Raw genomic sequence first — 12017 nt, 5'->3', positions numbered from 1 at the left:
AAAGGAGGGGGCAGCATGCCAAGAGAAAATGGTGCGTCCCCAAGCCCCAGAGGAGGAGAATTTGGAAGCCCCAGGGGGTACGTCCTGCTGGTGGAGATGAGATGCGTGGAGAGGGCAGCACAGAACATTTCCCGCCGAGAGGGGCACTGGGACCCAAGCATTATTTTGGAGTCAGCCGACAGACGGTGGAACATTCTTCTTTACCAGTGGTCGTGAGGACTCCAACTGGGAGCTGGAGTGATAGATAGTCTCTCTCTCTCCATTTAAAAAAAAAAAGATTTTTATTTATTGATTTTTTCAGAGAGACAGAGTGAGCACAAGCAGGCGGAGGGCATCTTGGTTGCTTCCAAATTTTGGCCCTGATGATAGAGCTGCTGTAGATTTTGTGTGCACATAAGTTTTCAGCTTTTTAAAAAAGATTTTTAAGGGGTGCCTGGGTGGCTCAGTGGGTTAAAGCCTCTGCCTTTAGTTCAGGTCATGATCCCAGGGTCCTGGGATGGAGCCCCGCATCGAGCTCTCTGCTCAGCGGGGAGCCTGCTTCCTCCTCTCTGCCTACTTGTGATCTCTGTCTGTCAAATAAAGAAATAAAATCTTTTTCAAAAAAGATTTTTTTTTGTTTTTTTATACAGTGCATTGATTTATTTTTTCATATTTAATATACAACAGTGGGTATATGCATAGCACACAAAAAAATGATCATAATTGAAAGCCAAAGTCCTAGCCCAGTCCAGTGCTACTTCTCACCAGTCTGACTGTTACCTCCTTATCACTGAGTAACATGGTCTGTGTTCGTTATTTATCTTCAGAAATTTTCTCATGACTTACAGCTGGGATGGCTGAGAGTACAGATCAAACTCACCATTCTGTCACTATTCGTATCATAAAAAAAAGGGTTTTAAAAATGTCTATTTATATATTCGACAGAGAGACAGACAGCGAGAGAGGGAACACAAGCAGGGGAGAGGGAGGGGGAGAAGCGGGCTTCCTCTGAGCAAGGAGCCCGATTCGGGGCTCAATGCCCTGGGATCGTGACCTGAGCTGAAGGCAGATGCTTAACAACTGAGCCCCCAGGCACCCCATGTTCTCAGCTTCTTTGCGCAGATGCCAGGGAGTGCAATTGCTGGTCTGTGAAACTCTTTTTTTTTTTTTTTTAAACTCAGGAAGATCCCAGTCTCCTGTTTTAATGGAAGGTGTGGATAAGGAGAGGCTTATACCAAACCTTGGAAGAGATAATACTACAGAGAATTTAAACTAGTTAAAAGCGATGAAATAATCCTTTAAAAAATTTGGCCAGTGGTTGTAATGCTTCATAACTTCTGGTCCAAACTGCCTCCTTTTTGTGAAAATAAAATGGCTAAAGTGGGTGCCGCTTACACCTGGGAAGAATTCTCCCAAGTATGTGCACCTGTCCCCGCCTGCCTGTCCTTCCGCTGGGCGGGCAGTGGCCACCCCTTCTCTGTTGGGCCTGTATGCGTGACAGATGCTCAGCTGCAGGAATTAAGGGGGAACACGGCGACCCCATTACGGAGGCACCTGATGGAATAAGCAGCTGGTTTCCGATTGGCTAACAAGGGAGTGAGGTCACCCTTGCGATCAGGTGGCACCAAGTGCCGCAGATTCTTCAAGACTGTCCTGTCGCGAGGTGGCCCGGGTCTTCCAGGAGACGCGGTCCCCCCGGGTGCTCGGGCCGGCCAGAAGACGAGGAGCGGAGCACTGGACTCGGTCAAGACCACGGGGCTCCCGGGCTCCGTGGCCCGCCAGGTGTGCTCCCTGGGGACACTCTGTGCCCCTCGGTGGCAGACTGTATCCTCGGGCTTGCTTGAGAGTGAGCAGCGCGTGCTGGGCCTGTGGGAAACGTGCGCGATTCAAGACACGGTGGTCGCGTGTGCCAGGCCTCCAGCGGCCTGTGGAACCCGGCCACCAACGTGCTGGTGGCCTGCGTCCTCCTGTGGGCCGCCTGGGTCGCCGCTTCTCTCGGGCCGGTGGCCGTCCTTCTGGGACTGGTGTGTCTAAGGTCCCGGGGCCGCCCGGGATGTTCCTCAGAGAGAAGCACGAACGTGGCAGGGGAAGCTCTGTTCTTCCTCGCTGGACTTGCCATGTCAGTGCCCGTGTCGTATGTTGCCGGCGCCACCGCGCGGAGCTTCTGGGGCCCTGACTTCCCGACCCACGCACCCCGTGGGACAAAGGCAATGCCATGATTCGCGGTTGGGTCAGTGGATTCTTCCTTTTGACTGGAGGTCTTCTTCTCATCGTGTCGCAGCTTTGTGCCAACAGATGGGCTGAACAACCAGCCCCTTCTCCTTCCAAACTGGATTTTTCGAGAAAAGTGCCTTTTGCGAAAGTAGAGTTTGTTTGAAAATGGACCATTGACCTCAAGCTTTCTTAAGAATGTTTCCAATGGGGGCGCCTGGGTGGCTCAGTTGTTAAACGTCTGCCTTTGGCTCAGACCCTGGGATGGAGCCCCACATCGGGCTCCCTGCTCGGCGGGAGGTGTGCTTCTCCCTCTCCCACTCCCCCTGCTTGTGTTCCCTCTCTCTCTGTCTCTCTTTGTCAAACAAACAAACAAATATATATGAAATAAAATAAGCCAATAATTCTGGGGCGCCGGCTGTCCCCGTCGGTGACGTGTGTGACTCTTGATGTCGGGGTTGTAAGCTTGAGCCCCACACTGGGTGTAGAGATGACTTGAAAGTAAAATCTTAAAAAAAAAAAAAATTCTAACAATTCAACCAGGTGTTCAATATGAGTGAACTTTTGGGGGAAGAGGGGAGGCTCTGGTTGGCAGTGTATCCTCCAAGGGATTCTGGACCAACAGTGTCAGCTTTCAGAAATGCAAATTCTTAAGTCTCAACCCTGACCTTCTGGGGTGTGGGGCGGGGGAGGGAGGAAGTCCAGGAACCTGTTTTACAGGCCTTCCTTGAATTTTCTGGGAAAATTCTACTCAGGATTTTCCATCCTGATTAGGATGGAGCCCAGCTTTGCAGCCACCTGAGGCCTGGCCGGAAGCAGGAAGACGTCTGGTGTCCGAGGTTGCCTCCCACGGGGCTAGCAGTCGAGGGGGGGTCATCAAATGTGCAGTGAGAAGTGCTGGAAACCAACTCTGCTATGTCGGTCCAGTTTAGTCAGGAAAATTCTGGATATTTCGAGCCGGAAAGATTTAATACACGGAATTAGGTATTGGAAGAATGGGCTGGCCGGAGGAGTGCAGGGCAAGGGAAACGGAGCTCGGGACGATGACATTCCAGGCAGGGGCGTTTGCAGGAGCGGGTTTGCAGGAGGGCAACTGGACCAGCCGAGAGGCTTGGACGTGGGTTAACACAGATGACCTTGCAGGCTGACTGTGACTGGTTCTCTGCCGGATTTCTGCCCCCTTCCCCGAAACGCTATCGCGGCTCACAGGAATGGCCGCCAGCACCCGTGGTCATTCATTCATACAGGAAACGCCGAAGGAGTGTCCCCCGTGTGCCCCATTTCCACCATACAGCTGGCCGGAGAAGAACCTCCTGAGAGTGCGCTCCGACCCTTACTGGGCCAAACAAATTCTTTCCTGACAGACTGCATGTTGGGGAGACAAGTCATACGTACAGCAGACCTTGGCAAATGGCCATGAACTTCTACCCTTCTACTGCCCAGGTGCTCAGGATCATGGATCAGCACTGGTATAGTCTTTTTTTCTTTTTTTGAGACTGATTCAGCTTCTCAGATTCTGCGAACGTATCCCAGGACTATTCCAATAAATTGTTTTGCTTGTTTGTTTACTTTTTGGTTTAGGTCAGGGTTTCGCAACTAGGGCTCGCGGACATCGGGGGCTAGATATTTCTCTGTGTTGGGGTTATCTTGCACCTTGTCGGTTGCTGAGCTGTATCCCTCTCCTCATCAGATGCCAGTAGCACTCTACCTCCTAAGCTGTGACTATCAAAAATGTCCCCAGACATTGCCAGATGTCCCGTAAGGGAGAGAATCATCCCAGCTGAGAATCACCAACTCAAACAAACGCATGTTTTTTTCTCTTGTTTGCGTGAAAGAGTCTTCACATCCCTCATGTGTCCCAACATCTCTGGAAGACACGATTCTCTTACTCAGAGGAACTCAACATTGAAGGACAAACAGCAGTAGGATGCCAGCCATATTTAGATGGTTTCCGGCCTGAGGGCAATGGTCATCCCCATTCCTGTCAAGATCCAAAGGGTCATGATTCTCAAGGTAGGATGAGAGTTGCTGCCCTGAAATGAGAAACCAGTCCCGATATGGGAAGTCTTACAGTGGCAGCTTGTGTCCATAGCCAGTAGGGTCTAGAAACACGCTTGCAGCCCTGGACGTCCATTTCATGGCCTTCCCCACACCTCCCCACAGGGCTGACTGGGCTTCCTGCCAGGCTTCTTCCCTGGAGCTCCTTTTCTGGCTCAGCTGCGGGCCTGGTGTGGAGGGTGAAGAGTTACCTCACAGAACCACCATGTTGGCCGACCGAAGCCACCCTTTGTGACCTCACCCAGATTTCCCAGCCTTTGCTCTGCCAGGACTGGACTTTCCTTCTCCTAGAGGTTCGGTCACTCAAGTCCCACAATGCCTTGCAGCCCATTCTGTCTGCAAAGCCCAAATGAGTCCCCCGTAACATGAGGGAAAGTGGAAACCAGACTAGTTAGATTGTTTCTAGAAAATTCATTCTGGCCACTCAAGATCACCATCAGCCTTGGAGTTCATAGACTGTATATCTACCATCATATCCTAATACTTAGGCAGATCGTGGAATTCAAGTTTGTTACCAGATGTCAGGGATTGCTTCTTTACCTTTCGGGAAATCAAGCTAATCCTTCTTTGCCTTCAGCTGACACTTAGACATTTTCTTAATAATTATAAAAAGAGGTATTTTGATCCATGCCTTGGGCTGTAACCCTGTTGGACCTGTGGAGTAAGTGCTGTGAATTAGAGAGTTGCTTCTGAGTCAGCCAAGATGGAAATAAAGGGGCGCTTAGCCAGTATTGTTCATAACAGAGAACAAGTGAAAACAATCATTCTCAACAAAGGATTCACAACGGCGGTGTTTCGGTTTCAAAAAGGAAAGACAACTTTATTATTATTATTATAGAAACCTAATAGAAATAGAAGAGGAAAGGACTCGACACAGAGATGAAGGTAATAGCAGGCAGTAAATGAGAATAAGGCGAGGTCGCATCAGATCGGGTACTTACAACGTCCAACCTCGCCGGCCGGGCAAGCCGGGTGGAGACAGCAGGGCTGGCGGGGCCACTGACCAGCCCCATCAGGGCCATATTTACAGGGCAAATAACAGGGCTTGAGATTAAACATTTGCTCGCCTACCGCATCTCTACCTTATCACGTTTCTGTATTTTTAAGGAGCCTGGGCTACGGCTTGCATTCCGGGCAGGGGCTGTGGCACGACGTCTGTAGCTCCTGGCATCCGGAGCCAAGGGGCCAGTTCTGACCTGCAAGCCAGAGGTTACATTTAAATAACCAGGCTCCAAGGTCATTGGCACAGCACGAGTCGCGCAAACAACATTCCTTAGCCTGCCTGTGTCCGTGCGGGTCCAGGCGGTCGGTTAGGCGGGACCCATCCCGGCCGCGGGCACTGCTTAACCAGCCAAGGTCAGACAGTCAGCGGCCGCGGAAGATGCCACATGGACGCGGTGGGTGGGCTCTGTGACCCTTTCCACGTCCCGTGCCTGCCCGTGGGGATTGGATCAAGTCAAACCCCGGCCCGGAGTTTGTGTGTGTGTGTGTACACGCTTCATTCGTAACACTCCCGCGTGATTTCCGTCTTCTGTCACAAACTCTAAAAATCAACTCTGAATGTTGTTTTGTGACTTCTGAAGGAGAAGTTTATTTCCAGAACCTGGCTCCGAACCTGGGGAGAGAGGACTCTCCAGGAAGAAGCAATCCCGCATTGTGCGGCTCAGGAAGAGCCTAGGGAGAGCAGCTCATGGAGCTTCGGGAAAACCTACACGGACCCTGCTGTGTGTTCCCCGGACCCTGCTTTTCTTTCCTCCGGGGCACACGGCAGGACTCAATTTCCCAGCCACGTGGCTGGTATGAGTCACTAGTCGTCGAGCGGAAATACTGCAACCACTTCCGGGCCAACCTATGAAAGGTCCCATGAGTGACGGCCCACCCTCCTGTCCCTGGATCCAGAGTCACTGTTGTTTTATCTTTTGTCACAGCAATGAATGCTCCCCAGATGGACACAAAAGTCTTGTGGGGCTTCGGTTGGAGTTCTATCACATGGACGAGAACAGCCAATTTATAGCACTGAGTGATCTCATTCATGAACATGGTCTACACCTGTATTGAGTAACTTGTCTTTCATGACTTTATTTTTTATTTTATCTTTTTTAAGGTTTTGTTTATTTATTTGACAGAGAGAGAGAGAGACAGAGACAGAGAGGGATGGAACACAAGTAGGGGGGAGTGGAAGAGGGAGAAGCAGGCTTCCCGCCAGGACCCTGGGATCATGACCTGAGCCGAAGGCAGACGCTTATCCAATATTTTAGGAAGAAGGCATATGTTTTCTCATGAATTTGATGTGTATGCTCGAGCAACAGTAAGACAGCTGTGCTCTGTGGAATCAGGTTTCTGACATGAGTGCAGCCAGTCGGGAATCCAGATGGATTTCTGACATTTTACAGAGAACCACACACGCTGTCGTACGCTGTTTGCTGCTCTCCTGCTTCCCACTGTTGGAGGAATCTCTCTCTTACAGGTGGAGACCAGAGAACTCTAGGAAAGACAGACAGATGGAAACTTCTAGGCTCCAGAAGTCACTCACCGTTCTCACAAAGGAAGAGCATGTGGCCTAAGGAGACTATGCAGAGGACATAGCGGCGGTGTGTGACATCTCCGATAAGACCCCTCAAGTCACGAGAACAGTAAGCTTCTGGAGCAGGAAAACCACTCTCCAGTGGATAATTCTGTCATCAGTTCTTTTTTTTTAAATTTTTTTTTAAGATTTTATTTATTTATTTGACAGACAGAGATCTCAAGTTGGGGGAGAGGCAGGCAGAGAGAGAGAGAGGAGGAATCAGTTTCCCCGCTGAGCAGAGAGCCCGATGCAGGACTCGATCCCAGCACCCTGAGATCATGACCCGAGCCAAAGGCAGCCGCTTAACCCACTGAGCCACCCAGGCGCCCCTCTGTCAGTTCTTTGACTACTGTGTAGGAGGGACAGTGTTATAAGGCCTCGGGGTTCATGCCAGCTCTACTTCTGACCAGGGACAAGCTGCTTAGAATCTATTTTGATCCCTCGTGTAGAAGATGGGAGCCCCCCGCCCCGCACCCTTTTTTCTGCCACAGGAACTCTGTGCCTCCCGGTGCTCAGGCCAACCCAGCACGTTCTCCAGGGGCTGCCACAAGGAGAAAGAAAGGTGAGAGCAATTCATGAACCAGGAGACATCAGGTCATTGGGTGTTATGGCAGCTCAGGTCCCGGCGTTTCCTCAGAGTCCGAGCTGGGACCGAGGGGAAGGCTGGGGAGGATGCGGGAGTTGCCAGCTGACCCGGGCTGCCCTCCCTCCCTCGGACTGGGAGTGCTGTCACCGTCATGGGCACTCCTTATTTCCCGGGGTCAACAACGAATGTTCTGGCACCTTTGATTTTGTCTCCAGCCCAAATGCCATATGGCATCTCTCTGGTTCTTGGTTACCCTGGGAGGATCTCTGCGGGAGAGAAAGAAGGAAAGAGATACCACAGCCCTTAACAGGATCCTCTGGCACCAATTGGAAAACACAGGATCCATTCTCTGTTTGTTCCTGTGAAAAAGAGCTGCAGAAGGTCTTGAAATTCATTTTTTTCCTTTTCTTCCTTTACCCTTCTGCCCCAAGGCAAGCCCTGCCTTGGTGCTCCCCTTGTCTTTTCTTTTTTCTTTTTTTCAAGATCTTATTTATTTATTTGCCAGAGACAGAGGGAGAGAGAGCAAGCGAGCACAGGCAGGCAGAGAGGCAGGCAGAGGCAGAGGGAGAAGCAGGCTCCCCGCCGAGCAAGGAGCCCGATGTGGGACTCCATCCCAGGACCCCGGGATCATGACCCGAGCCGAAGGCAGCTGCTTAACCAACTGAGCCACCCAGGCGTCCCGCCTTTTCTTTTTTTAAAGATTTTATTTATTTATTTGACAGACAAAGAACACAAGTAGGCAGAGAGGCAGGCAGAGAGAGACAGGAGGAAGCAGGCTCCCTGCTGAGCAGAGAGCCCGATGCAGAGGCTTAACCCGCTGAGCCACCCAGGCGCCCCAACCCCTTGCCTTTTCTATGTAAGGTCTTTATGACCCATCGCCCTTCTCTTTGTTGAGATTGAAGGCGGCAGAGGGTAACCACCTCATTTCCCCCAAAGCCAATTCAGTCACTTCCCTCTGTGACCAACAGGTGTCAGACGTGCTGCTCTCTCCATGGTCACCATCTCCCTTCTGAGCACGATGGAGTAACCCTTCCTCATAAGCTTTTCTTCTCAAGCTTCCATTTTCCAAGGAACCCATGGTTTCGATCCGCTTAAATTACACAAATCCACATTCCAATCCCCTATATGTAAAGTTGGTCTTAATTCGACCTATTATAGGGAAAGATTTCACTGGCGAAAACATGATGTTTACCTAGGAACCGGTTTACAAGCCATTCTTGGTACTTGCCTGGAGAATACGAGGGACTCAGGCCAAGGCCAGCCCTGCAGGTCTGAATGGGTCTGAAGCCCTGCAGTCTTTCAAAGACTTGGGAAGAAAGCCAGGAACTCTTTAACTAAATGCAAACGGGTGTGATTTCCTCCTAGTTCCCAATGCTTGAGACCTAAGGGTATTATGCAAATAACAGTCAGCCGAGAAGCAGAGAAAGAAGATTTACTAAGGAATGCTTTTAAGACTTTACCCAATCTCCATCAGAGAGGAAGAGTCTGTCGCCCACAGATCAGGATACAAAGCCTAAAGGCAAAGTGTCTGTTTAACATTCTGACGGAGCACCCAGCCCACTTGGGTCCACAGGCAATGTTTTTGGGACATGTACGGAAATAGCTGGTAGACTTCTGTCACAGTGGGAAAAAATTCTGTGAACACGATGTTCTCGAAGTCTTACTGAACAGTCTTTGAAAAGAAGGACATTCCATGCGAGTCCTTCCGCTTCTCTCCGGTGAACACAGTATGACCTCAGTCCGTCGCTCTAGATTAAAGTGAGTATGTCTAATTTTTAATATTGTTGCAGTCATTCATTTAGTTTCACTGAGGCCATTTAGACATCTGGAGAGTCTTGTGAACGGTGGGCGGTGTGTGCCCAGAGCCTCCGCGCTCTTGCTTCAACGTGTCGGTGACCCCGCTCTGCGGAGCACAGCCCGTGCGTGTTTGGGGAAAGAGCTCGTCAGTGCGTGAGCTGCTGGGGTTGTGGCTGTCCTCAGCCGGCGGCAAGCATGATTTTGGAATGTAATCAAATGGAGGGTTAGGAGGGCTTGGAAGTTGCACTGGGGGTTGCCTGGGCCACACAGGAAGTTTGGGAGAAAACGGGATTCCACAGTCCATGAAGGGCATGTCTGCGGGTGGGGTCCTGGGAGCAATGATTTATTGATTTTAAAGTTTATTTATTTATTTGAGAGGGAGGGAGCGCGTGTGAGCGCAGGGCCGGGGACGGAGAGAGGGAGAGAAAGTCTCAAGCTGACTTCGTACTGAGTGTGGAGCCTGACGCCGGGCTCGATCTCAAGACCCTGAGATCATGACCTGAGCTGAAAGCAAGAGCTGGACGCTGAACTGACTGAGCCACCCAGGCGCCCCAGACTACAAACATTTTTAATTTATTTTAAATTTTCCTTTTATTTTTCTAAAGATTTTGATTTATTTGACAGAGAGAGAGAGAGAGTGAGCACAAGCAGGGCAAGCAGCAGGCAGAGGGAGAGAGGGAAAAGCAGGCTCCACGCTAAGCAGGGAACCCGATGGGGGACTCGATCCCAGGACCCTGAGATCATGACCTGGGCCGAAGGCAGATGCTTAACCCACTGAGCCACCCAGGAACCTAATACAAAATTAAAAAAAAAAAATTATCTTAACTGTTGTATTAGTATCACCAAAAGAGAAGAAATATTTATCACCCCTATAGCACACACACACAACTTAAGTGCTGAATGGAAAAAGTAAATATGCGGGCGCCTGGGTGGCTCAGTGGGTTAAGCCTCTGCCTTCGGCTCGGGTCAGGATCCCAGGGTCCTGGGATCAAGCCTCACATCGGGCTCTCTGCTTAGCAAGGAGCCTGCTTCTGCTTCTCCACCCCGACCCCCCGCCTGCTTCTCTGCCTGCTTGTGATCTCTGTCAAATAAATAAATAAAATCTTTAAAAAAATTTAAATTTAAATTTAAAAAATTGGTGGGTTTTCAATCTGGGAGAAAGAAATGTAATCAAATTGCAGCTAAAGATTCTACATGTTTGAACTGAAAGAAGTTTTATATTTCTTCCTCTTAAAAGTTCATATATCCTAGTTCTATCCACTAAAACACCTAGCTATCAAGACAACCAAAGAATGAGCACAGCAGTGCCTAAATTGTTCATCTCTAAATACCATCTCCATGCCTTGGGCTCACTGAAGGACCGACATGCCGGTTCAAGGTCTTGGTCCTGAAATGTACATGATGCACCTGCGTCATCCTGTTGAGACCCAGAAAAGCCTCGAAGACTCATGGGGACTGCTGGTGGGGTTTCTTTTTGGAGTGAAATGTTCTGTCATCAGGTAAGCGGTGCTGGCTGTACAGTTATGTGAATATACTAAAAACCTCCTTTGTACCTGTGGTTTTTTATGGTATGTGATTTATACTTTAATAAATTGTTATTAAAATGTTAAAGTATTTTTAATAACAAAAATGGGATGGGAACCATCATCACGACCACTGGGAAGGCCACAGGAATCATGACTGACTGTGAGACACAGGAAGTTTCTTTCAGTTGATGGGGATAGAGACTCAGCTAGTAGATTTTCTAGTGCAGCTCTGGAGTCCAGGAGGAGGGGTATGACTAATACCAGCGTCACAGTGAGGGTTTTCAATGGGCAAAACCTTGCTGGTGTATAATGTAAATCTCAGACAGCTGGAAAATTACAACAAGAAATTCACTAAGACAGAACAGAACATCTCTGAAGAACATGAAAAAAGTGCTGAATGCAAAAAGCAGATTTTTCAAGCAAAACGCGTATGGAAGAAACATTCCAGAATCCAGTGGGTTTTTTTGCAAAAGTATTCTATCTTCCAAACAGGCGTGAGCCATAAAAGAGCTACATGCTCTGGGAAAAGACTTAAGAGATTTTTCTTTTTCAAATAGATTGGAAAACATGCTGAAGGAGTTGAGACGAAAATATGTCCCTGGACTTCAGCAACCTTTATCAAAATGACGGCAAGCTCTCCGAGCTGGAGAAGGTTCAAACAGGCATGCACATGGACTGCAGGCCTAACTACTGACAGGCTGATGTGTCAAGATCCTGGAGACTATGAGAGCACCATGATTTTACTGCGCTCAGAATTTGGTTTGCTCCTGGGCGCCTGGGTGGCTCAGTCAGTTGAGTGGCCCACTCTTGATTTTGCCTCAGGTCATGATCTCAGGGTCCTGGGTTCGAGCCCCGCATCAGGCTCTGGGCTCAGTGGGGGGTCTGCTTGAGATTCTTCCTCTCCCTCCCCCTGTGCCCCTCTCCCCACTCATGCACACTCACTCTCTAAAATAAATAAATCTTTTTTTTAAAACTTTATTTTTTCAGTGTCCAGAGTTCATTGTTTATGCACCACACCCAGTGCTCCGTGCAATCCGTGCCCTCCTCAGTACCCACCACCAGGCTCACCCATCCCCCCATCCCTCTCCCCTCCAAAACCCTCTGTTCCTCAGAGTCCACAGTCTCTCATGCTTCATCTCCCCCTCTGATTTCTCTCAACTCCCTTCTCCTCTCCATCTCCCCATGTCCTCCGTGTTATTCCTTATGCTCCACAATTAAGTGAAACCATATGATAATTGGCTCTCTCTGCTTGACTTCTTTCACTCAGCATGATCTCTTCCAGTCTCGTCCATGT

The 12017-nt window shown here is 49.5% G+C and overlaps 1 long non-coding RNA gene across 1 annotated transcript; it reads left to right on the top strand.

Moving 5' to 3' along the window:
- The first annotated feature begins 8591 nt into the window (after positions 1 to 8591).
- LOC123394727 lies at positions 8592 to 11587 on the top strand. Its single transcript, XR_006609451.1, has 3 exons — positions 8592 to 9158; positions 10435 to 10696; positions 11281 to 11587. It is a non-coding gene; the product is annotated as an uncharacterized LOC123394727 (long non-coding RNA).
- The last annotated feature ends 430 nt before the right edge of the window (positions 11588 to 12017 follow it).

This window comes from Mustela putorius, unplaced genomic scaffold (assembly GCF_011764305.1).
Source record: "Mustela putorius furo isolate JIRA1106 unplaced genomic scaffold, ASM1176430v1.1 tig00003836_pilon_pilon_pilon, whole genome shotgun sequence".
Lineage (NCBI taxonomy): Eukaryota > Metazoa > Chordata > Mammalia > Carnivora > Mustelidae > Mustela > Mustela putorius.
Note: the sequence above shows the minus strand (reverse complement) of the source record. Positions and strands in the feature narration are given on the sequence as shown.